Raw genomic sequence first — 25,423 nt, 5'->3', positions numbered from 1 at the left:
CAAAATTGAGGCAGTGGACTTGGGGAGCAAATGTAGGCTTAGGGTTTGCCTTCTGTGTCTAATTTGTTTCTGGTTTTATGTTTATCTTAGTATAGTATTTACTGCTTATTATCACTGATTGATTTGTTTACTGGTTTGGTTGCTTTCTTCCTTTTTCTTCGTTTTTATATACATATATATATATATTTTTCCTTTTTCTCCTTTTGTGAATGTGTATGCATATGCTTCTTTGTGTGACTTTGTCTGTATAGGTATGCTTTTACCATTTGTCCTAGGGTTCAGTCTGTTAGTTTTTTTGGTTTTTTGGTTGTTTTTGTTGGTGGTGGTGGTGTTGTTTTCTCTCTTCCTTTTCTTCTGAGCCGTGCGGCTGACAGGGTTTTGGTGCGCCAGTTAGGTGTCAGGCCTGAGCCTTCGAGGTGGGAAGGCTGAGTCCAGGACATTGGACAACAAGAAACCTCCCAGCCCAACACAATATCAATCAACAAGAGCTCTCCCAGAGATCTTCATCTCAACACTACGACCCAGCTCCACCCACAGCCAGCAAGCTCCAGTGCTGGATGCCCCATGCCAAACAACTAGCAAGACAGGAACAGAACCCCACCCATAAGCAGAGAGGCTGCCTAAAGTCACACTAAGTTCAGAGACACCCCAAAACACACCACCGGATGCGGCCCTGCCCAGCAGAAGGACAAGATATAGCCCACCCACCAGAACACAGGCATCAGTCCCCTCCACCAGGAAACCTACACAAGCTATTGAACCAACTTCACCTACAGGTGGCAGACACCAAGAATAACGGGAACTACGAACCTGCAGCCTGCGAAAAGGAGACACCAAACAGAGTAACTTAAACAAAATGAGAAAACAGAGGAATACGCAGCAGATGAAGGGGCAAGGTAAAAACCCACCACACCAAACAAATGAAGAGGAAATAGGCAGTCTACCTGAAAAAGAATTCAGAGTAATGATAGTAAAGCTGAGCCAAAATCTCAGAAATAGAATGGACAAAATACAAGAAACATTTAACAAGGACCTAGAAGAACTAAAGAGCAAACAAACAATGATGAGGAACATACTAAATGAAGTTAAAAATTCTCTAGAAGGAATCAATAGCAGAATAATTGAGGCAGAAGAATGGATAAGTGACCTGGAAGATAAAATAGTGGAAATAACTATCACAGAGCAGAATAAACAAAAAAGAATAGAGGACAGTCTCAGAGACCTCTGGGACAACATTAAATGCACCAACATTCGAATTATAGGGGTATGGGAAAGGAAACAGTCAATCAAGTCCAGGAACCGCAGAGAGACCTATACAGGATAAATTCAAGGAGAAACACGCCAAGACACATATTAATCAAACTGCCAAAAATTAAATAAAAGAAAAAATATTAAAAGAAGCAAGGGAAAAACAGCAAATTACATACAAGGGAATCCCCATAAGGTTAACAGCTGATCTTTCAGCAGAAACTCTGCAAGCCAGAAGGGAGTGGCAGGACATATTTAAAGTGATGAAAGGGAAAAACCTACAACCAAGATTACTCTACCCAGCAAGAATCTCATTCAGATTCGATGGAGAAATTAAAGCATTTACAGACAAGCAAAAGTTAAGAGAATTCAGCACCACTAAACCAGCTTTACAACAAATGCTAAAGGAACTTCTCTAGGCAGGAAACACAAGAGAAGGAAAAGACCTACAATAACAAACCCAAAACAATTAAGAAAATGGTCATAGGAAAATACATATAATTACCTTAAACATAAATGGATTAAATGCTCTAACCAAAAGACACAGGGTCGCTGAATGGATTCAAAAACAAGACCTATATATATGCTGTCTAAAAGAGACCCACTTCAGACCTAGGGACACATACAGACTGAAAGTGAGGGGATGGAAAAAGATATTCCATGCAAATGGAAATCAAAAGAAAGCTGGAGTAGCAATACTCTTATCAGATAAAATAGACTTTAAAATAAAGAATGTTACAAGAGACAAGGAAGGACACTACATAATGACCAAGGGATCAATCCAAGAAGAAGATATAACAATTATAAATATATATGCACCCAACTTAGGGGCACCTCAATACATAAGGCAAATGCTAACAGCTATAAAAGAGGAAATCAACAGTAACACAATAATAGTAGGGGAATTTAACACCTCACTTACACCAATGGACAGATCATCCAGACAGAAAATTAATAAGGACACACAAGCCTTAAATGACACAATAGACCAGATAGAGTTAATCGATATTTATAGGACATTCCACCTGAAAACAGCAGATGACACTTTCTTCTCAAGTGCACAGGGAACATTCGTCAAGACAGATCACATCTTGGGTCATAAATCAAGCCTGGGTAAATTTAAGAAAACTGAAATCATATCAAGCCTCTTTTCCGACCACAGGCTGTGAGATTAGAAATCACTTACAGGGAAAAAAACGTAAAAACACAAGCACATGGAGGCTAAACAATACACTACTAAATAACCAAGAAATCACTGAAGAAATCAAAGAGGAAATCAAAAAATACCTAGAGACAAATGACAATGAAAACACAATGATCCAAAACCTATGGGATGCAGCAAAAGCAGTTCTAAGAAGCAAGTTTATAGCAATACAATCCTACCTCAAGACACAAGAAAAACCTCAAATAAACAATCTAACCTTACACCTAAAGAAACTAGAGACAGAAGAACGAAGAAAACCCAAAGTGAGTAGAAGGAAAGAAATCATAAAGATCAGAGAAGAAATACATGAAATAGAAACAAAGCAAACAATAGCAAAGATCAATAAAACTAAAAGCTGGTTCTTGAGAAGATAAATAAAATTGATAAACCTTTAGCCAGACTCATCAAGAAAAAAATGGAGAAGACTCAAATCTACAGAATTAGAAATGAAAAAGGAGAAGTAAGAACAGACACTGCAGAAATACAAAGAATCACGAGAGATTACTACAAGCAACTCTATGCCAATAAAATGGACAACCTGGAAGAAATGGACAAATTCTTAGAAAAGCACAACCTTCCAAGACTGAACCAGGAAGAAATAGAAAATATAAACAGATCAATCACAAGCAATGAAACGGAAACTGTGAATAAAAATCTTCCAACAAACAAAAGCCCAGGACCAGATGGCTTCACAGGAGAATTCTATCAAACATTTAGAGAAGAGATAACACCTATCCTTCACAAACTCTTCCAAAATATAACAGAGGAAGGAACACTCCCAAACTCATTCTATGAGGCCACCATCACCCTGATGCCAAAACCAGACAAAGATGTCACAAAAAAAGAAAACTACAGGCCAATATCACTGATGAACATAGATGCAAAAATCCTCAACAAAATACTAGCAAACAGAATCCAACAGCACATTAAAAGGATCACACCCCATGACCAAGTGGGGATTATCCAGGAATGCAAGGATTCTTCAGTATATGCAAATCAATCAATGTGATACACCGTATTTAACAAACTGAAGGATTAAAACCATACAATAATCTCAATAGATTCAGAAAAAGCTTTAGACAAAATTCAACACCAATTTATGATAAAAACTCTTCAGAAAGTAGGCATAGGGGAAACTTACCTCAACATAATAAAGGTCATATATGAAAAACCCACAGCCAACATCATTCTCAATGGTGAAAAACTGAAACCATTTCCCCTAAAATCAGGAACAAGACAAGGATGCCCACTCTTGCCATTATTATTCAACACAGTTTTGGAAGTTCTAGCCACAGCAATCAGAGAAGAAAAAGAAATAAAAGGAATCCAAATCGGAAAAGAAGTAGTAAAGCTGTCACTGTTTGCACATGATACTATACATAGAGCATCCTGATGATGCTACCAGAAAACTACTAGAGCTAATCAATGAATTTGGTAAAGTAACAGGATACAAAATTAATGCACAGAAACCTCTTGCATTCCTATACACTAATGATGAAAAACCTGAAAGAATAATTAAGGAAACACTCCCATTTACCATTGTAAGAAAAAGAATAAAATACCTAGGAATAAATCTACCTAAGGAGACAAAAGACCTGTATGCAGAAAACTATAAGACACTGATGAAAGAAATTAAAGATGATACAAAAAGATGGAGAGACATACCATGTTCCTGGATTGGAAGAATCAACATTGTGAAAATCACTATACTACCCAAAGCAATCTACAGATTCAATGCAATCCCTATCAAACTACCACTAGCATTTTTCACAGAACTAGAACAAAAAATTGCACAATTTGTATGGAAACACAAAAGACCCCGAATAGCCACAGCAATCTTGAGAAAGAAAAACGGAGCTGGAGGAATCAGGCTCCCTGACTACAGACTATACTACAAAGCTACAGTAATCAAGACAGTACGGTATTGGCACAAAAACAGAAATATAGATCAATGGAACAAGATAGAAAGCCCAGAGATAAACCCACACACATATGGTCACCTTACTTTTGATAAAGGAGGGAAGAATATACAATGGAGAAAAGACAGCCTCTTCAATAAGTGGTGTTGGGAAAACTGGACAGCTACATGTAAAAGAATGAAATTAGAACACTTCCTAACACCATACACAAAAATAAACTCAAAACAGGTTAAAGACCTAAATGTAAGGCCAGACACTATCAAACTCTTAGAGGAAAACATAGGCAGAGCACTCTATGACATAAATCACAGCAAGATCGTTTTTTGACCCACCTCCTAGAGAAAGGGAAATAAAAACAAAAATAAACAAATTCGACCTAATGAAACTTAAAAGCTTTTGCACAGCAAAGGAAATCATAAACAAGACGAAAAGACAACCCTCAGTATGGAAGAAAATATTTGCAAATGAAGCAACTGACGAAGGATTCATCTTCAAAATATACAAGCAGCTCATGCAGCTCAATATCAAATAAACAAACAACTCAATCCAAAAATGGGCAGAAGACCTAAACAGACATTTCTCTAAAGAAGATATACAGATTGCCAACAAACACATTAAAGGATGCTCAACATCACTAATCATTAGAGAAATGCAAAGCAAAACTACAATGAGGTATCACCTCACACTGGTCAGAATGGCCATCATCAAAAAATCTACAAACAGTAAATGCTGGAGAGGACGTGGAGAAAAGGGAACCCTGTTGCACTGTTGGTGGGAATGTAAATTGATACAGGCACTATGGAGAACAGTATGGAGGTTCCTTAAAAAACTAAAAATAGAACTACCATATGACCCAGCAATCCCACTACTGGGCATATACCGTGAGAAAACCTTAATTCAAAAAGAGTCATGTACCACAATGTTCATCGCAGCTCTATTTACAATAGCCAGGACATGGAACCAACCTGTGTCCATTGACAGATGAATGGATAAAGAAGATATGGCATGCATATACAATGGAATATTAGTTGGCCATAAAGAGAAATGAAATTGAGTTATTTGTAGTGAGTGAATACAGAGTGAAGTAAGAGTGAAGTCATACAGAGTGAAGTAAGTCAGAAAGAGAAAAACAAATACCGTACGCTAACACATACATATCGAGTCTTAAAAAAAAAAAAAAAGGTTCTGAGAACCTGGGGCCAGGACAGGAATAAAGATGTAGAAGGTAGAGAATGGAATTCAGGACAGGGGAGTGGGAAGGGTAAGCTGGGATGATGTGAAAGAGTAGCATTGACATGTATACACTACCCAATGTAAAATAGATAGTTAGTGGGAAGCAGCTGCATAGCACAGGGAGATCAGCTCAGTGCTTTGTGACCACCTAGAGGGGTTTGATAGGAGGGTGGGATGGAGGCACAGGAGGGAGGGGATAAGGGGATATATGTATACATATAGCCGATTTGCTTTGTTGTACAGCAGAGCCTAACACAACATTGTAAGGTGATTATACTCTAATAAAAATGTTAAAAAATAATAATAATAAAAAACTTATTCTGTACTGAAACAGAAAATTATCAAGTATTAAATTTATTCATGCAATAAAGTTGACTTTACATGTCAACACTTAGATAGGAAAAAAAACTAGTCATTTTGTCCTCCCTATGACTTTCTCAGTTCTTTTAAAATCATCTCACTGTGCTCCTGACATCATACTGTTTTACAGATGAATCTGGGAAACTTATCTCATGGTTCGACAGCCTCCACAGATGAGCAACATGATCTAATAAATCTCAAAACCTGTGGATTACATCAGACATAGAATTATTCGTCAGTCATAAAGTAAGCAGGGTGGGCTTCTTCATTCTCAGAGACATTTTACTACATGGATTTTACCCAGCTGGATTAATCAGAAAGGGGAAAAGAGAACCTCAGAAATGCAACCATTATATAAAATCAAGTTCAGTAACAAAACCTTAGAAAAATGAAGCAGGAAAGTAACTTGCATAGCCATATCCAGATACCTGTTGTTTGTTTAGTTTTTGTTTTGTTTTCAGATGAGCAAATTAAGGTTCAGAGAGGTGGAATAACGTACGTGAAGTCACATAGCTAACTATCAAAAGTGGATTCCATAGGAGTTTTAGGAAGCAATTCCCTGTGCTTAAACTTACAAACCCTCAGTTGGTCTTTACTAGCTTTCTTTTTTCTGTTTTGGTAGAGATCCATATTGCTATGTTTAAGCAGCTCCCCTGCACATTTTTATTACCAACTTTCTTCAAACAAACAAAAATGCTCTATACGCTTTTGTGCAGTTTATTATAGTTGGCACATGGGGAAATGTAATTGGTCATAGGAGAACGTACTAGTAAATGAGTGAATATGAGGTTTACTTAAAGATTAAAAATAAATATTCTGACTCTGGAATTTGCCCTAAATCCTGGGAACTGCCTGAAAAATTGGAACCAGGGACACTGGAGTCTGTGCAGCTGTGTAACTACAGGGTATGTGTTTAGGTAGGGGGAGTTGGCTCTTATTTTCCTAGGAGTTCTTCTTTCCCTGGTTGCTAGTACCACCTCGTATTCTATGTATTACCTCAGAAGTGAGGTTAGCTGACCTTGTACCTTCTGAAAAAGCTGAGCCAGTGACAAAGCCTTTGTAAGCAGAAGCTCCACTTCAGCTGGCCTGGGGCACCTGCTGTTCCTGCCTACAGGGTATGACCTCTGACCTCTCCTGCAAAGACTTCGTGGCCAATGCGGTGCTTACCAATTAGCCTTGCCTAGAATCTCTGTCTGACCTTTTGCCAGGCAAACCTCCACTCTTTTCCTGGATAGTGTACTGGGAAATATTATACAATACTTGATATCAGTCATTTGCATTTAATTATAAACATATCCCTGCATGTTCTTAGAGCTGAATTTAAAGCAGAAATCACAGGGAGGTCAGGAGGTCTTCAGTGACCCAGCAAGGTATCACTCTCAGAAGGGAAAAAAATATTAAGGTCGGAGGGCACAATAGGTATAGAGTGAAATTAAATTAAATTAAAAACAGAATACACAGACATGAGTTGTTCTATGAAACTAATGTCTCAGTTATACACATTGAATCCCAGGGATTCTTTATCTGTGTATATAATATATATTTCTTTTTGTGGTACACAATTTAAAATTTTGCAATGTCTAAGAGAAATATATAAATTCAATTTTTTTTTTTTTTTTTTTTTTACTTTTTTATTCTTTAAGAGTTGACCACTCTTACCTTAGTGATATTCTAGATTAAATTATCAAAATTTCCTGACAATTGTAGTCAGGTATTAAAATTGTTAGAAGCCCTGCAGATTAAGTGTTCTTAAATCAGTTATGGACTAGGGGAATCAGGGTTAAGGTTTACACTGATGTGATTCAGGCATTTGGTATCATTGATTTTCTTAAAGACAGATGCATCTGTACACTGCATTAGATTTTATATATATGTTCTAAATAGTTTAACCTCAGAAACTTACCCCTATTTAAGAATTACCATTTCAACTTCTTTTAGCACTGAGTTGAAATAGCGTCCTGTTTAATTCAGTTGACTGCAATAGCTTCCCAGTTAACTCGAAGTAAAAGCCGAAATCTTTCCTGTGGCTTAAAAATCCTGCATAAACTGGTTCCTGTTACCTTTCTTACATCCTTTCTCACTACTGCCCTGTATCACTCTGGTCTAGGCACACTGGCCATCTTGTTGTCCCTTGAATACACCAAGTATGCTCCCACCCTAGAGCCTTTATTCTAACCGTACCTCCTTCAGGGACTCTATTCCTACAAATGCCCTCTTGAACCAAAACCAAACGAGGATACTTCAAGAAAATTACAGGCCAATAGCCCTAATGAATATAGATGCAAAAATCCTCAACAACAACATTTTATTTTCATAGACAAAAGAATGACAGAATCAATTTTTTGTATTATTTATGGTATTGCTTGACTTTTTATAATGAATGTGTATTTTTGTAATTTTTCCCGAAGTCAATAAAAAGTACATAGTAAAAGGGAAGAGGCATAGACAAGGTAAGCATATCTGTGTACACGTGTAGGGGCAGTAGATAATGATTCACTGAAACCTTTAAACCATTTTAATAACCTTTAACACCTTTGTTTGGTTTTATAGCACTGAATTCATTGTGTTAAAATGAGAGTCTGATAACATTTGGATGATTTCCCATTTTCCACTTGAATAAATACTTGGAACAAACTTCCTACTTTCAGGGAATTTTCATACTAGTGAAGGGAAGCAGACAATAAACAGGAAAATAAATATTAAAAAATGATGCATATTATAAAGAAAATAAACAGTTAAGAGGTAAAGAGAGTGATAGGCAGAGATAGAGAGAGTGATGGATGGAAAGGTGCAATTTTATACAGGATGGTTAGGATACAGATGGTCAAGGAGGACCTCTTTTAAAGTGACATCAAAGCAGAGACCTGAAGGGAGTGATGAATCAAGACATGCAGATAGCTGTGGGAAGAGCATTCCAGGCAAGTGGAAAAGAAAATCCTAACGCATCAGGATTGCATCGGGTGCCTATTTCTTCACAAGTCTGCTAACACTGAGTTTTTTCATTTTGACCAGTTTATTAGCTATATCTAAGTTTTAATATGGTCTTATTCTGCCTTCCTTTTTCATTTTCAATTAAAGTGTTGAGCCAAAACCTAGAAAATTTTCTAGATTTTTTTCTTTAGTGGATAAGGTAATAAATTCACTAAATGATCAAACATGCACACAACAAAATAGAAAAAGGTTATGAACAACTTTCCTAGATATGTTCTGTTCAACTCTTTAAAAAGTAGTCATATGTACTTGCAGTGCTAAGAAACATTTGTGTGGCACATTTTGTCCTGAGCAGAAGCTGAAAATACTATTTACTGATTATTTATCACATGCCAAGGATTGTTCTAAACCTGTGCAGTCAGGTAAGGTAGCCACTAGCTATATGTGACTATTTAAATATAACTTAAATTAACTTAATTTAAATTATAAATTCAGTTACACAGATAGATTAGCCACATCTTAAGTGCTCAATAGCTACATGTAGCGAGTGGCTAAATTATAGAGCAATTTCATCATCACAGAAAGGGCTAGAGTAAGCATTTTAATTCTTTCAATAACTGTGAAGCATAGTTATTAGTATTACTTATAGATGAGAAAAGTGAGACAGAGAGATTAAGCAACTCGCCCAATATCTATTATACACCCAGTGGAATTTAGACAATTAATCTACCTATATTTTTCCAGAAATAAAATAAGCCAATACTCAAATATTCTAACTTACTTAATTTTACATGGATATAGGAATTTTACCACTATGAAAGACAGTAGTTAAGAGTTTCTCAGACATGATACAAAATCACCTTCTAACATTGCTTCATGCTGTTTCAACTCCAGAATAAATGTCTGCCTTGAAAAGTGCAAATATTCAGTGGAATGTTGTCCTAATAAATGAAAGAGGTGAGGATGCTTTATTAGTTTATTATACTGTGGCATTAACTGGAGGTAACAATGTATTTTATAGGATATATGTTTTCTTATCTACATACTTGCAGATTCTTGAGTTATCAACTGGTAATGTCTTCTCTTTGGATTTTCTGGTGACATGAGATTTATAGCCAGAAACAGGTTTTCCATGTTCTTAACGGCTGTGAAGGAGTTAGGGGTACTGGAGTACTGCTAAATTCTCTCTTCATAGGAGATATCAGATCCTTTGTTATTAGACATAGGGATGAGCCCATAATCTTTGCAATTAAATTAATGACTTTCCTCGCTAGAAATTCATGCCAATTTTTAATTCTCAACCAGCCAAACTCTAGAATTCTCATTCATGATAATGTTTAGCTTCTTTCAAACCAATCTCTCACAAACTCAAATTCACTCTTTAAAGATTGACTTAACATGCTTTTTGTCTTCCAAGTACAAATGTACTATTACCCTATAGAGAAAAATGGGTTGTAATATATGAAATCTAAATCCAGACAAGATATGGTAATTCGAGGCACTTCCAACATATCACCATAGACTATTTAATTTTTTCCTAGATTATATTTACTGAGAGAATCTGATCATCCCCCCAACCTTTTTTTTGGTTGCGGGAAACCTATTTCTATAGATTATTCTGCTTATTCTGCTTAGACGCAGTTCTTCTGTGGTAGGATTATAGAAAAGGAAGCTGGAAAAAACAGAAACACTACCAGGAGGCTGCCCAAATTGAAAACCCTATGGTTTAAGTCCCAGAAGAAAACATAGGTGGAATGCTCAAAAACAGAATTTTTTTTTTTTTGGATCTGTCTCCCAAGGCAAAAGAAACAAAAGCAAAAATAAACAAATGGGACCTAATTAAACTTAAAAGCTTTTGCACACCAACAGAAACCATCTACAAAAAATAAAGACAACCTACTGAATGGGAGAAAATGTCTACAAATAATAGAACTGATAAGGGGTTAATATCCAAAATATATAAACAGCTCATATAGCTCAAAACCCAAAAAACAAGCAACCCAATTAAAAAATGGGCAGAAGACATGAATAGACATTTTTTCAAAGAGGACATGTAGGTGGCCAACAAGCACATGAAAAGATGCTCAACATCATGAATCATTAGAAAAATGCAAATTAAAACCACAATGAGATATCACCTCACACCTGTCAGAATGGCTATCATCAAAAAGACTACAAATAACACATGTTGGTGTGGATGTGAAGAATAGGAATCCTTGTACACTGTTGGCTGGGATGTAAATTGGTGCAGCCACTGTGAAAAACGGTATGGATATTCCTAGAAAAAAAAAAAAGCAAAAATAAAACAAAAAACAAACAAAACCATATTCCACTCCTGGGTATTTATCCAAAAAACAAGGAGACTGATACGAAAAGATACATGCACCCTAATGTTCATAGCATTATTTACAATTGCCAAGATACTAAAGCAACCTAAGTGTCCATCAACAGATGAATGGATAAAGAAGATGTGGTATAAATATACAATGGAATACTACTCAGTCATAAAAAAGAATCAAATTTTGCCATTTGCAACAACATAGATGGACTCAGGGTATTATGCTAATTGAAGTAAGTCAGAAAGAGAAAGACAAATACTATGTGATATCATTTATATGTGGAATCTAAAAAAGAAAACAAGCTAGTGAATTTAACAAAAAAGAAAAAGACTTGAGATATAGAGAACAAACCAGTGGTTACCAGTGAGGAGAGGGATGGGGGAGGGACAAGATAGAGGTAGGGGATTAAGAGATACAACCTACTAGGTATAAAATAAATAAGCTACAAGAATATGCAGTACAACACAGGGAAAATAGCCAATATTTTATAATAACTGTAAATGAAATATAACCTTTAATATTGTGAATCACTATGTTGTACACCTAAAACTTAAATAATATTATACATCAACTATACCTCAATAAAAATAAATTAAATCAAAGTAAGAGAAACCAACTTTGGGGGCAAATCATCATCATCTGTCAGCTCAAAAAAGCTATCAATACCACTGATAACTGAAAGAAATGCTACTGTGCTTCAATCAGTTGAAACCAAACTGTCAAACCAAACTATCTACCAGGTATTGTTAACTTTCATAGCAAAATTGCCTTACAGCCAATTAGTTATGCAATGAAAATGTTTGTGGCGAAGATGTCTATGGCAAAGAAGCTTAGAGTGAAGGTACCCAGAAATGGTAACTTTATTCACAGTAACGTGAATTATGATCACATATTCTAATGTTCTATCATTCTGATAATGATATATTGCAGGATGGGTAATTTTATTACTTCTCCCAGAAATATTTGCATGTTTTTCCATTTAACGCAAAAAAATATAGCAACTGTAGACTTGTAGGCTTAATAGGTAGTGGAAGGAAAGAATCTGGGGATGAGCAAGGATCCAGCTGCCATATTCCCCAAAATAACACCAAGGAGTCCATCTCCTACCCTGCCTTCACATTCTACACTACTCACTTTATTGCCTTCTCTGAATGGCAAAGACCTAACTGACTGTTTTTACGAAAGAACTACCATACAGAAGACTGATATAAGGAGGATGGATATTTTCACTCTGCCCTAAGGATTGTTCATATGAGAAAGAGGGAAATGAAGTGATTAACCCACTACCATGTAATTATCCTTTTTGTTAACAGAACCTTTCTCAGGAGCTTCTTCCTTCCCGTCTCTACTTCTCTTGTGGGCCCCAAGGATCAGAAAGTCATTACAGGGAGCCAAGCTAATGTGAGGTTAGAATCTGGGCAAGGGGCCTCAGATGAGCAGGGGGCACCAGCAGACCATAAAGAAAGAGTTGGGTTTGATAAAAAGCCAACAGTCTGTTAAGCCAGAGGCTCCCTATGGACCTCTTAAGTCATGGAACATTCAACATTTATGAAGTCCTTACAGACTGAGGAATGGGGACTCAAAAATAAGAAGATAAAATATCTTCCTGTTTCTCAAAGCTTAGTGGAATAGCTCATCAGCCCAAGGCCAAAACCAGAGAGAAGAATGGTTGGGCCCTGATAATAGATGAAGAGGAGTACTGATTGGTACTACAAGGGCATGGGGGAAAATAGCACCTGAAAGCTTTTGCTTTTTATTGGACCTTACTCTTAGTGACATGGTCTTTGATACTGCTTACGATTTGTTTATCCAGTTTTACTTACAACCTCCCAGGTGTATTCAGGAAATTCCATGGGGGTATTTAAAGCTCAGAATGGTACTCTCTCTAGTATTCTTTGGAATAGCCATCTCTGCCACTGATTTTTTTTTTTTTTTTAAGTCAAATGTGTTCTACTTTTTAAAGGATAATATATTTTCCTCCTTTTATCCTGCAGCCTCCAACTCATTTCACAAAATGTGAAGCTTTCCTCATTATGTTGCATACAGGCTGCAAGAAATGTCATCAGAATTGCAAAGTTATCCAGTGTCTTGTGACTGTTTTGCAGTATTTACCCAAGTCTCCTTGCATATCTATCCATGAATAAATTTTGCATGCTCTATAAAGCTAACTGCATTCTCAGATACTGCCATTCACAGTTTCATGAGATATTGTAAGAAGTGGATGTTTTCCCTGTCATATATATGCCCTTGTTGATTCTATTTTACTGCAGAAAACAGCTAAATGGGAATAAAAACAGCACGTAGACCAAGCAGTTGCCAGCAGGGAATGACAGGCTTAATTACTGTTGGCTGTGGTCCTTTCAACAAAAGAGATAACCTTTGTATCATTAAGAACACACCTACACATATTAATTCTTTCCAACACCAATCACGTCTAAAATACAAAACAGTTAACCATCCTTCCCAGTTCTATCAAATCTACGGTCCTTTTACTTCCAGTCTCGCTCTGGGAGACAGCTCAGGTTTTATGTTTAAGCTCAGCGCTAATGCCTCTCTCATCAGCACTCTTGACCCATAGAAATGACCAGGAGCCGTTGCTATGTTAGTACAGGGCCCATCAGTGCGCCGAAACTGGCTTGCTTCCCAGATGCTCCTGCCATCTGTTGGAAACATCACCCAGTAGAAACAGAAGGTAGTCTAAAACATGCACTTCTCCTCATATCTTTGAAAAAGTATGCTTCTCATGCTTTAATAATTAGCCATGTAAACAGGTTTTAAATCATGGCCTCAGATACGAAAATAAACATTGCTTGTTGTTCTGTTTGTTTCTTCCCTGCTGTAGGGAAGCTCTGCCTCATGATGTATTTAAAGAGAGCTTCAATCTCTGTCTCCCAGCTCCATAAAATACAACATTATCCATTAAAAGAATAAGTCATAGGAAGGAAAATGCAAAATGAGAGAATATTTTTTGCAGAAGGAAGAGGTCAATTAAGAGAGAAGGAATGAAAGGAAAAGCAGTTTGTGAGCAAGACAGGAACTATTTTATTTCTCTTACCCCATGGTACAGAGCTCTTGGAAAAAGTCACTTTCAGAATTTAGATGTGTATCATAAGTAATAGTCGATTCAGTATCATGCAGATACACTTAATAAACAGAGCTTTTTCAGCACTCATATTCTGAACCATAGAAGATATAAATTGTATTAGGCTTCACCCCTGCCCCAAATATGTTAAAAGTATGCAAATGATCAGAGCCCTAGACCAGTTGTTCTCAAATTTTAGTGTGTATCAGAATCAACAGAGATTGCTGGGTCCACTGCAGAGTTTTTTCATTCAGTAGGGGTCCCAAGAGTTTAGATTTCTGACAAGTTCCCAGGTGAAGCCAAAGTTGCTCTTCTATACTATAAAGCATGAAAAGAAACATAGTGAAAATTCAGAGATGAGAAAGACATAAGCAGGCAGAAAGAGAAGGTCTCTGAGGATTAGTGTCTTACAGCTGAATGGGATGTTAGTGTTAGTTGTCTCTAAATGCAACTCCCCCTAATTAACAAGTTATAAAACTGAAGCCCTTGGGATCCCCTGACTTGCTTAGAGTCACTTAGTGGGTCAGTCCAAAACAGGGGCAGGTAAAAACCTTGGCTGCTTTTACCATGACTCTGAGAAACAAAAACATACCAAAATGTATATGCTAGTTGCACTATCTCCGGATGTTTTTCCCATTAGAAAAATTCAGGACAATGCACAAAGCATGGGGGGGGGGGCGGGGAAAGAGCCTGACCCCTGACCCCTGGAAGGTCATGTCCCTTTACACAAGGGAAGAATAAGTGTCCTAAGTAGGTCCATTCACCTGGTGAGGAGAGTGATGCAGAGGGGGGTTTGGCAGAGGGCGATGCTAATGGACTGGATTCATCCACCATTTTCAGTGTCTCTCTCAATTTGGTCTGCCTTTTCACAGCAAACTGCAAAAAGGGCAAAACCCTGTTTCTGCTGTAAATCGCACAGAGCCTGGTGCTCTGACTGTCCCAAAGAGCTGCAATAATCTTCCCAACAGCAATCAATTCCCATCTCAGTGGAAGATGCTGATGCTGAATGAGATGGCCGGGGTAGCACCCATGTCAGCCTGCAGAAGTGCCCAGGGCGTCTTTATAAACGTCATTTCTCTAAAACACAGAATACCAAGATGTTGCTGCTTTTAATAGGAAAATGCTTGCTGCCTATAAACCCTGCAGGTGTGGTATGTGGATTAGTAAAACCTTGTTGAATGCCTCTAGCATTGCAAAGTAAGTAATCCCCTCTTGTTACTAACACAGGGATTCATTTACATGGGAGGAATACCTTCACAGTCAAGGCTCATTTTTCCACTAATCAACCATTACTTAAATTTTGGTTCTACCTGAACCACACGCCCCTCGTGTAACTTTGAACAGCAAAGGTTGAGTAAATGCAGTCATAAAATTTCACCTCACTGCGCAGCTCTCAGGCGGGCCGAGCAAACCCAATGACAAGAAACGGGCAGAAGACTGTGGCAGAGGCTACCGTAGTTCAGCCAGATCCTAACTTGTTTCCATTTGAAAGCACTTAAACGTTGGCGACATAATGAGCGCTGGTCGCCGCTTGCTATTTCTGGGGAGTTCTGAGAGGCCAGGCTCTGCCAGGGCACATCGCGCTCACGCTCATGGCTCTCAGAGGCAGGGTATTGCCCTGTGTGGCAGGGCCTGTGGAGAAAACGGCAGGGCGCCTCTTGCCCCCCCAGGGTGCCCAGATCATCACAAAACCGTCTGTGGTCCTGGCCATTTGCCTAGGCAGAGAAGGGCACTGGAGCAGAGGCCAGGTGCTGGGGGTCAGCCCAAGGCATGGGTTTAACGAAAGGCAGCTGGAAGCCGCATCAAACAGCAGCTTGAGCCCACAAAGCCGCTCAGCAAGGTAACTTGGAGGGCATCTGTCTCAATCCTTTCCCCTGATGCCTAGCCCTCGATACGCCCAGAGAAAACTCCTTGCAGCATTTAAAAATATTTACTGTCTACCTCTCACGTTGCCTCCAAACAACTCTGAAACTGGAACACAGGGCTCATCTCTCTCCTCTCCTGGGTGTCCACATGGCAGGTGTCCAAGCCACCCCACACACTGGGGAAGGCAGAGCATGCCTTCCGAAGCTCTGGTTGAGCGGAGACGAAACTGTTCACGTGTCACCCCTGTGCTGAAGTCAAGCTCTGGAGCCAAATGGTGCACTCGCCTGCGGCTGCTTTTCAGAGTCTACGGCCTGAACTGCTCAGGAGGTGGAGCATTTAAACATGGGTCTTACATACACTGCCGAATTCCCAAATATAAGAGTTTGTGTCACATTTCATGGACGAATTGCAAGCCATTATGTACTTTTAAAAATACATTAAATTTGTGTTTTTATTTCCATTTCTCTAGGAGCTGGGTCAAAAAGGATCTTGCTGTGATTTATGTCATAGAGTGTTCTGCCTATGTTTTCCTCTAAGAGTTTGATAGTGTCTGGCCTTACACTTAGGTCTTTAATCCATTTGGAGTTTATTTTTGTGTATGGTGTCAGGGAGTGTTCTAATTTCATACTTTTACATGTACCTGTCCAATTTTCCCAGCACCACATATATACACTACCAAATGTAAAATAGATAGCTAGTGGGAAGCAGCCGCATAGCACAGGGAGATCAGCTCGGTGCTTTGTGACCACCTAGATGGGTGGGATAGGGAGGGTGGGAGGGAGGGAGATGCAAGAGGGAAGAGATGTGGGAATAGATGTATATGTATAACCGATTCACTTTGTTATAGAGCAGAAACTGACACACCATTGTAAAGCAATTATACTCCAATAAAGATGTTTAAAAAAAATAATACATTAAATTAATTGTTTCCTCTATCTGCCCAATTCTATAATTAAGTCTTTTAAAGGGAAACATTTTTTAAGTGATTTTTAGACCACTGAGTAAAGCATATTTTATGCGTGGGCACATTTCCAGTTTGCCACCAAGGGAAGGAAGCAAAATAAAATATACTCAAAAACAATATACAAGGCACTCTCAAGACCAAAATTATAGTAACTCAGATGTAGCCAGATACTGCTTCTCATATGTGGAATGGGTTAGATGTTAAACTAGTATCAAGATGAGCTAAAACCAGACTTTCAGGCTTAAACAGCTCTCCCCTACCGTATTGTTCCCAAGGAGAAGAGAACAATTAACTTACGCCAAGGATTCATCAAGCCCCATATCCAAGCTACCCAGGCCCTGAAGAAGATTCATTCAGTGTACCGAGAAACTCCTTCTCATGTATCAAGCAGAATTTATTCGCAGCTTATTTGACTGATTTGCATTCATATTTATATGTTCTCAGTGTGCCTCTACGTGATTCATCTATTCCTGAAGTGAACATTAATTAAGCACCCCTAATGTGCAGATGAGTGGACTACAGGCCGTGAGAGATGCAAAGAATCATCACATTATTATTAGTTCCAAGAGTAGGAATGTGCCTTATCACATAGCTAGATGAGGATATATGTGCCCACCATCTCCTGGCCAGGTCCTGCTGGCTGGGGTCATCCTGTACCTCCCATCTCCCTGCCTCCAGTGGTCCTGTGATGTCCTCCTCCTCTGCCTCTTCTTCTCAGAGTACTGTTTCTGGGGTTTTCCCTTCTCTCCCTCCAAGTTCCTTAGCCCCTGCTGTTTTGAGAAACCAGATGTTATCAAGTAAATAAAGGATATACTAAGGCCAGGGACTCGGTGTCAGCTCACTAAATATTTGGTGGATGAATGAATGAATAGGCTAATGAGGGAAACAGAGGCTCTATTATGAGTGATTTCATGGTCTAAATGAGATACGTAATATCAATGCATATATTTAAGAAGACTCGAAAAAAGTGATGCATCATAAGGAATTATTAAGCACAAGCGAATCAGGGAGAAAACCGTAAGATCAAATTCAATTTAATACTGCAGTCTGGAATTACTGCAGGCAGCACTCAATTTGAGACGTGACACACACTGTCACCATCTAGCACTTCAAACCACCAAGACATGATTTAGATCAAGAACAGCAGAGAAGTTTAGGCACTCAAGCGCTCAAGTTGGAATGGCTGGATTCATACTGCTTTCGATGCTTGCTGGCTGTAGGAACTTGGGCAAAGTAGTAACTCCAGTTTTCTGTTCCTCAGGTTCACAGTTGTAAATAATGGCACCTACTCCATAAAGACATGGTGAGGATGAAGTAAGATGATCCATGCCAAGCATTTAGATCAACAATTTCTCAATAAATATTAGCCATTATTGTTACTGCAAAATACTCTACATGGGTAATATCTCACACAGGGAAACAAAGAGACTCTTCCAGTGCCTTGTTAAAAGTGTACATTCATCTTCCTTGGTTTCCTGCAGTTTTATGCTTCTCTCCAAGTCCTTCCTGAGCAAAGGTTGTCTGGTTAATGAACACAAATTTACAGAGCTATGTACTAAACCTGACGCAGGTACAGTGAACCAGCCAGCAACACAAAGATCCTGAGGGAAGTGTTCTTTGTACAGAGGAAGAGAATTTGGGGAACATATTACACAGTGGAATATGGAAGAAAACCCCCAGAGATCCTGTGTGAATATGAAACAATTAGATTTAGCACTTACTGAAATTGCTTTCAATCACCCAGATAAGCCGCCATGGCAAAGTTTAAAGTGAGAAAGTTAAAAATGTAAGATTTATGTGTTAACTTTTGAGCTAAGGTCTCATACTCTGGAGGGAAACCTCACCTCTCTTTTTGGGAGAAGAAATTAATGTATGTTTGTTAAGTACTGTGATAATGTAAATTACAATCATGCCTCTCAACCAAAAGAGTATTCATTCCAAGTGGTGATGGTGAGTAAAATCTCTGTAGAGGGCTGTCATTTTCAACTCAGTGGGTTTCACTAAGGCTAAAAGCTTTGCATTAAAGTAAGCCAAAGGCAAATTCAGAAAATGATTTTAAAGAATTTATTTTAAAATGGATGAAATAACAATAGATGAAGTAATAATAATTTCATAAATCTGTCTTGATAGAGAACTAGCTAACTTATCACTTTTCAAATGGGAAAAAAATTGGAAACTGTCCAGCGCACATATAGCATTTTTTGCTTCTAAAAATTAAAAATGGGTGAAGCTACTTTTCATAAAAGCAGAAGAAGAAAAATTTCAGACTGAGATCAAAGCCTTCAAGCTTGAGTTTAGAAGGAATTTTAATCCCAAAACAATTGAGAATGATTTTAAAATATTTTAATCATGCCTACTTTCAACAATGGGAACGTGCTCCAATGCCAAAAGGAAAAAAGTAGCTAATATTATTTTGTTCCTGTCTCCAAAGTGATAATTTTTCAAGCACTCTAGAAGAGTTAAATGAGGGCTGTTACAGAATCTCACACAGGATGATCAACAATATAAACGCAGAAAAGAATCTCATAATTACTGAAGGAAACTTCCAGCTGTGGGCAATTAAAGATTTTTACATATTAACAATGCAACTCTTCCAAACGTGGGAAAAAAACAAGCAATTCACAGAACTTACAACTTCAGTGAAAACAATAGTGTAATCAAACTTCTGACCCAGAGACTTCATGAAGTAGCTGTGTTGAATTCTCAGATGCCCTTGACTCTGGATCAAATGCCACATAAACTCAAACATCATTCTGAGTACGAGAATGGTTAAGTTTTCATAAGCACAGAACATTTAAAAATGTTGACTCCTTACAGGAGTCCAAAAGTAGTGGTGGGAGATTTTCCACTCTCCTCCCCCCAATTCACAAGTAGGTGAGGAAACAGAATTCCCTAGGTAAACTATTCTTGCCCTATGTGCCTCAGGCTAAAAATTTCATTTCCCTTCTTTTCTTTATGGCAGTACTACCCATTTAAGTGACTAATAAAGCAAGCACTTTTTCTGAGTTCTTTTATTTTTTTTACGCAGTTACTCTTGAACACTGTAAAATAAAAGCTATAATAATTCTAAACATTTGCAGGCTTGAGCTGCAAATAATAAAAGTCCAAAATTCATGATCTGGGAACAGTTATTTTGAAGGCATATCCATGTATATTATGAGTAGCTTTCAATGGACAATTTCTCTGTATATATAAGTGTAATGGGGTCCCAAATCCACTCACACCACAATTTATATAGGTCCCTTAATTAGTCAATGAACAACCTACCTTTCTTACTGAGCCCCTACTGGCTGGCTCGAAAATTTAGTTCAGAGAGCTATTCAATTTAAAATACATTTTGTCCATTCTTTAAAAAAACCCTTTAAAATAATATTGTTTCATCTATTTTAAAGTGTTCTAGATTTCGCCCACTCATCAGCGCTGCTGGGCATGTCTGAGGTACAGGGGATAGATGAGGGCTATGGCTTAAAACCTTCTTGTGAAGAGAAGAGGATGCTTCCTCAGGCAGTCCTTTGTTCCTCTCAAATCTGGGGCAATGGTAGGTAGTGGTATTGCTTCCTTCTCTTGGCTTGGTTGGGGCCTAGTTTTGGTCAAGGGGACCTAACCTGGGCTCTCATGTGTACACAGACTCACAAAGTCTTGGACAAACCTCCATTTCATCTCCCAACTGAGTGTTCAACTCGCTACCTTGGCTATATGATCGCATTGCTCTTAACCAAGGCAGGCTCCATGACAGTCCTGTTGCTTTCAACTCAGCTGTATTCCTGGACACACTCGGGGAGAAAGAACACATGGGTCCCTGCCACAGCCTACAGAAACAGAAAGGCCTTGGAGATTCCCTCTCCAGAGCCACCTCAGTTACCTGTCATGAGGCAGTCTAGACTCTCCCTCCCACCATCCCATGTGAGTGGAAAGAGACTTCCTCTATCCTGCTTCTCCTGGACTTCAGCTCCATGGTTAGGCCTTAAGGGCAATGATAAGGAGGGGTATTCTCTCTACACCTTGGGAGATGTCTACCATCTGTCACTTAACTTTAAGATAAGTCACTTAACCTCTTCTAATCCTTTGTCTCTCTTTGTAGAAGGAACAGGGTAATACACGTTCTTTCTACACCATACTGTCCTTGTGAGAAAAGAATGATTTCCGGGGGCTGAAAGCAATTTGTAGATGACAAATACAGGAAATGTAAGTGTCTCTCCTCTCAAAATACAAAACTGGTCATTCTACGCTGGAAACATATAAAGCCAGTCGTGTGACAACACAAGCACTTAATATCTCATTCTATTTGCAGAGTTTTGTCTCCAGAATCTGTATCTTTACTTAGAGAGTCTTAAACAGAGTCCTCTGATCAGAGATGATCTCACACCAGGGTGTTCTAGCAACTACCATTTTACTAGAAAGTCAACTTCCTACAATACATTAAAACAATTCTCCTGTGCCTTCAAATCACCATGAAAAGAGAACTGGATACCAGTGAGCATCCACAGGTTTCGTTGGTTCACTGCTAAGTAACTGACTTCAAATCAGGTCCTTGTCCCTGATGACTTTGTTCCGGTAGTGATGGTCATGTGGGGTTAAAGAAAGTTAAGAGTAAATAATTAAAGGAATGTTACTTTAGGATACCTATGTTTTACATAGTGGAGGAAATCACAGCTCTGATCTGGAAGATTCCCTGTCTGCAAAGACAACCAAGTCCTGAAACTAACCACTCTCTCTGGTCTGTTCTAAATTGTTACAAAAATAAAGAACACAAATTATTCAATTCTTTATTTTCCTTCTCGTTAAGCTTCATAGCACTGAATAGTACTAAATATAATATTACTGAATATTACTAAATGTAACACAGACATGAGGGACATTTTTCTAATTTTTAATGCAAAAGAAGTCTTTAGTTGTTCTAATGTTTCTCGTGTCAAAATGATTATATGACAACCAACCATAATATATAATTCACTAGGACAATTACTACCTACTAGAGTTTAAAAAATATATCAAGGGCTTCCCTGGTGGCGCAGTGGTTGGGAATCTGCCTGCCAATGCAGGGGACACGGGTTCGAGCCCTGGTCTGGGAAGATCCCACATGCCGCAGAGCAACTAGGCCCGTGAGCCACAATTACTGGGCCTGCGCGTCTGGAGCCTGTGCTCCGCAACAAGAGAGGCCGCGATAGTAAGAGGCCCGCGTGCCGCCATGAAGAGTGGCCTCCACTTGCCACAACTAGAGAAAGCCCTCGCACAGAAAAGAAGACCCAACACAGCCATAAATAAATAAATTAATAAATTTAAAAAAAAATCAAGATGAACACATATACCATATATTTGCTTGTCAGAGATGCAAAAGAGAAAAGAAAAAATATTGCTTATTTCATTATCTAAGCCAATATCTTATTTTCTAACAAAAACAAAAGTGAATTTTAGGGACGAATCACTACCTGTCTTAAGGTGATACAGCCATCTTGTTTTATTGAAAACAGTACTTTTGTCACACATACCTACATTCTAAAATTTATTCAATGATTACTTAAAACCCATGATCACATTTCTTCAAGGCCCACAAGAAGTTATAACTAATTCCATCCAATTATTCCAAGTAAGTTTTCCCAGGTGGTTCTAATTATCAGTCAAGTTCAAGAACCTCTCCTCTTATCTGGCTATTCCTGGTTATGTTCAAATCTCTTTTTCCTTAGCCTGCATCCCCTTCCCATGGCCTTGGGAGTGTAATGAAGTATTGAATAATCCACCTCCCACTCCTCACTATTAGTTTGTGCTTTTAATTTTAACTTTCCCTGAGTATTTGTGTTTTAATAGAAGACTCAGTAAGGATAAAAAGGTTTTTATAATCAAAGTAACGAATCCCTGCTATAAGCTGAGACACCTCAGTCAGTTAATTCTGGTCTTGTCCTTATGGCCATGTAACATTCTGCTCATAAGACTCTGTATTTTTATTCTGAATGTAAGGGAAGTACAACACCATCACCGACAACACTGAGAATCTCCAGACTGACATTTCAGAAATTAATATTCTTTCCCAGAAAACAATCCTCAGTCAGGAGACAAACATCTGGAATAACAGAATTTGTAGTTTAATTTACAATGGAATGCAAAATATTTTTTGGTCCATTTTTACTGAGAGGGCCAGATGTAATGCATTACAAATTGTTTGCCTAATTCAAACCATAAAGAAAAATTCTCTCTTCCCATAAGACATCAAATTGAGAAGAAGGAGGTTGGGTGTGGAGCAGTAATAATTCCCACCTTTAAAGATTGTGGGACCGCACTCAGCAATTCCTTCAATGTTACATGAACATTCTGGAGGTGGTTCTCAAGATAAGCTTTTGCTTTTTCACTCCTCTAAAGTAAGTTATTACACACGTCACAGATTTTACTCATACGAAGGCTACATTATACATGTAGCATAAATAGGTGCTCTAAAATGAGAAGCTACTTCCATAAATTTGATTAGTAGAACTTATTAGAGAAATGAGAAAGATTTTATAATTCCAACCTGATATCATTTTTTCCAAGGTGAATTATATTATGCATTCCAAAAAGATACTTTAAGATACTTTTTATATCTTTAGTTAAAATGGTTTGAATACATAAAAGAGAATAGAGAAAATTCTTCTGTGAAGTTTTAGTTAATAGGCTCATCCTCTCTACCAAGTTCTTCACTGACTTGTAAATTCCTCCTCTGGCTGACTTAACCATCTATGAAAAAACTAAGCCCACATCAGTTGTAAAGTTTCAGTGGAACAAGGCAGCAACTGATAAGTTCACACATTGGGTTTATAGTTTCCTTTAAATGTAACTAAGGAATGAATCAGATGCTGAATTCTCCTTTACCAGATCTAGTACTTAGTCTCTTCCTGCTAGACTAGCAAAAGAAGCCATTATTTCATTAAAACAACACTATTATATTAATGTTTTACACATCTTAACACGTTTTGCTCTATCTGGCACTGTGTTATAATTGTTACAAGAGTATAAAGAAGCATATAAAACCCAAGCTCCATCACTCTCTCAATAGGGACAACTTAAAACATCAAAATTAATACGATGTAATACTGATTTGGTATATGTTACTGAAATTCACAAGAAGAGTAATAGGTGTGGACAAGAGATGACAGAATATTTTATGAAATATGAGTATGATTGTTGAATTGCTAATAAATAGACCAATTTGGGGAGCCTACTTTGACATAGTCGAATTATTCTAGGACTGTGATCTATTATATTAAGTGTCTTAATTGGAAACTTAATAAGAGCTGATCTGAAAAATGGTGGTTCAACTATTCAAGATGAGGTAGCACTCAAAAACTATCCCCAGTGAAAGCAAGAGTTATGGTTAAAGAGGATCAATAGTTTATAATCCTGGCTAACATAAAATTTGGTAAGTTTAGCTAGAGATTACAATTATTTTACATGGTAAGGTCCACATGAAAACAACTTTATCCAGCACAGCTCAAGTTGCATTTAACTCTCCCAGGACAAGCAGACAGGTTATCTTCACCTGAATGAAACTGCCTACAGAGGCTGAAGTTCAAATACCAGTGTAGCCTTCAGTGTGCACACCCTGTGAAGCCCTGCCCCAGGTCCCAGTCTGGGCTGCCGTTCTAAGCTCCCCTCAGCTTGAGGCTTACACTGGTCCATCCAGATCCCGGAAGCTACTCCCAGCTTCATGGCCTTCAGAACACCTCCACAGCCATCTGGCCAATGCAACAGCTGCAGCTTGGGAAGCAAAGAACTGCCTGAGTCAGGATGAAAAGTACTGCTTTGTTCCTTCCTGAGCCCTTACCTAACTGACAAATACAAATACGCAGCCACTAATACTCCATTTCAGACACTTAGAAAGTGTGATACCATCACTCCTGCTGTGTGGTACCCAAGCAAGAGCCTGACAGTCAATAACAGAATTCTTTCCAGCTGAACCCAGATACAGCCTGGCTTATAGGCCTCCCTCCATGGTTGCAGGCAGGCACTCTTGCTTATTGACAGTTGGCATATTACACAGAGTCTGTTTGCCATTTCTGGCCTAAGTACCACTCAGGGATGACCCAGGGACAGCCCTAGCACAAACAGACTTGGGGACAGTCACATGGCAATCCAAGATTTTTGAGGTGCTACATTTACTGAATGTGGATCAAACTGCATAAGCTGTTAGAGACAGCAGTTGCTATGGAGATAATTATAAAGTTCGAAAGACTAACAATCTGAGAAGAGAAAAACCAAGCGTTGGGCTTGGGGTTATCATTTGTCAACTGCAGAGTACAGGAAAGGCCA

At 38.3% G+C, this 25,423-nt stretch overlaps 1 protein-coding gene across 1 annotated transcript in view; it reads right to left on the bottom strand.

The window, feature by feature from the left end:
- LOC130706599 (low-density lipoprotein receptor-related protein 12-like) overlaps nt 1–16,313 on the bottom strand; it is a 171,143-nt gene extending 154,830 nt beyond the window's left edge. Inside the window, exon 1 of the mRNA XM_057539259.1 lies at nt 16,258–16,313. The gene's annotated coding sequence lies outside the window, so the exon portion shown is untranslated. The remainder of the gene's footprint in view (nt 1–16,257) is intronic.
- Nucleotides 16,314–25,423: the final 9,110 nt, after the last annotated feature.

This window comes from Balaenoptera acutorostrata (genome assembly GCF_949987535.1).
Source record: "Balaenoptera acutorostrata chromosome 6 unlocalized genomic scaffold, mBalAcu1.1 SUPER_6_unloc_3, whole genome shotgun sequence".
NCBI lineage: Eukaryota > Metazoa > Chordata > Mammalia > Artiodactyla > Balaenopteridae > Balaenoptera > Balaenoptera acutorostrata.
The sequence above is the reverse complement of the archived record's forward strand: the minus strand, read 5'-3'. Positions and strand labels throughout refer to the sequence as shown.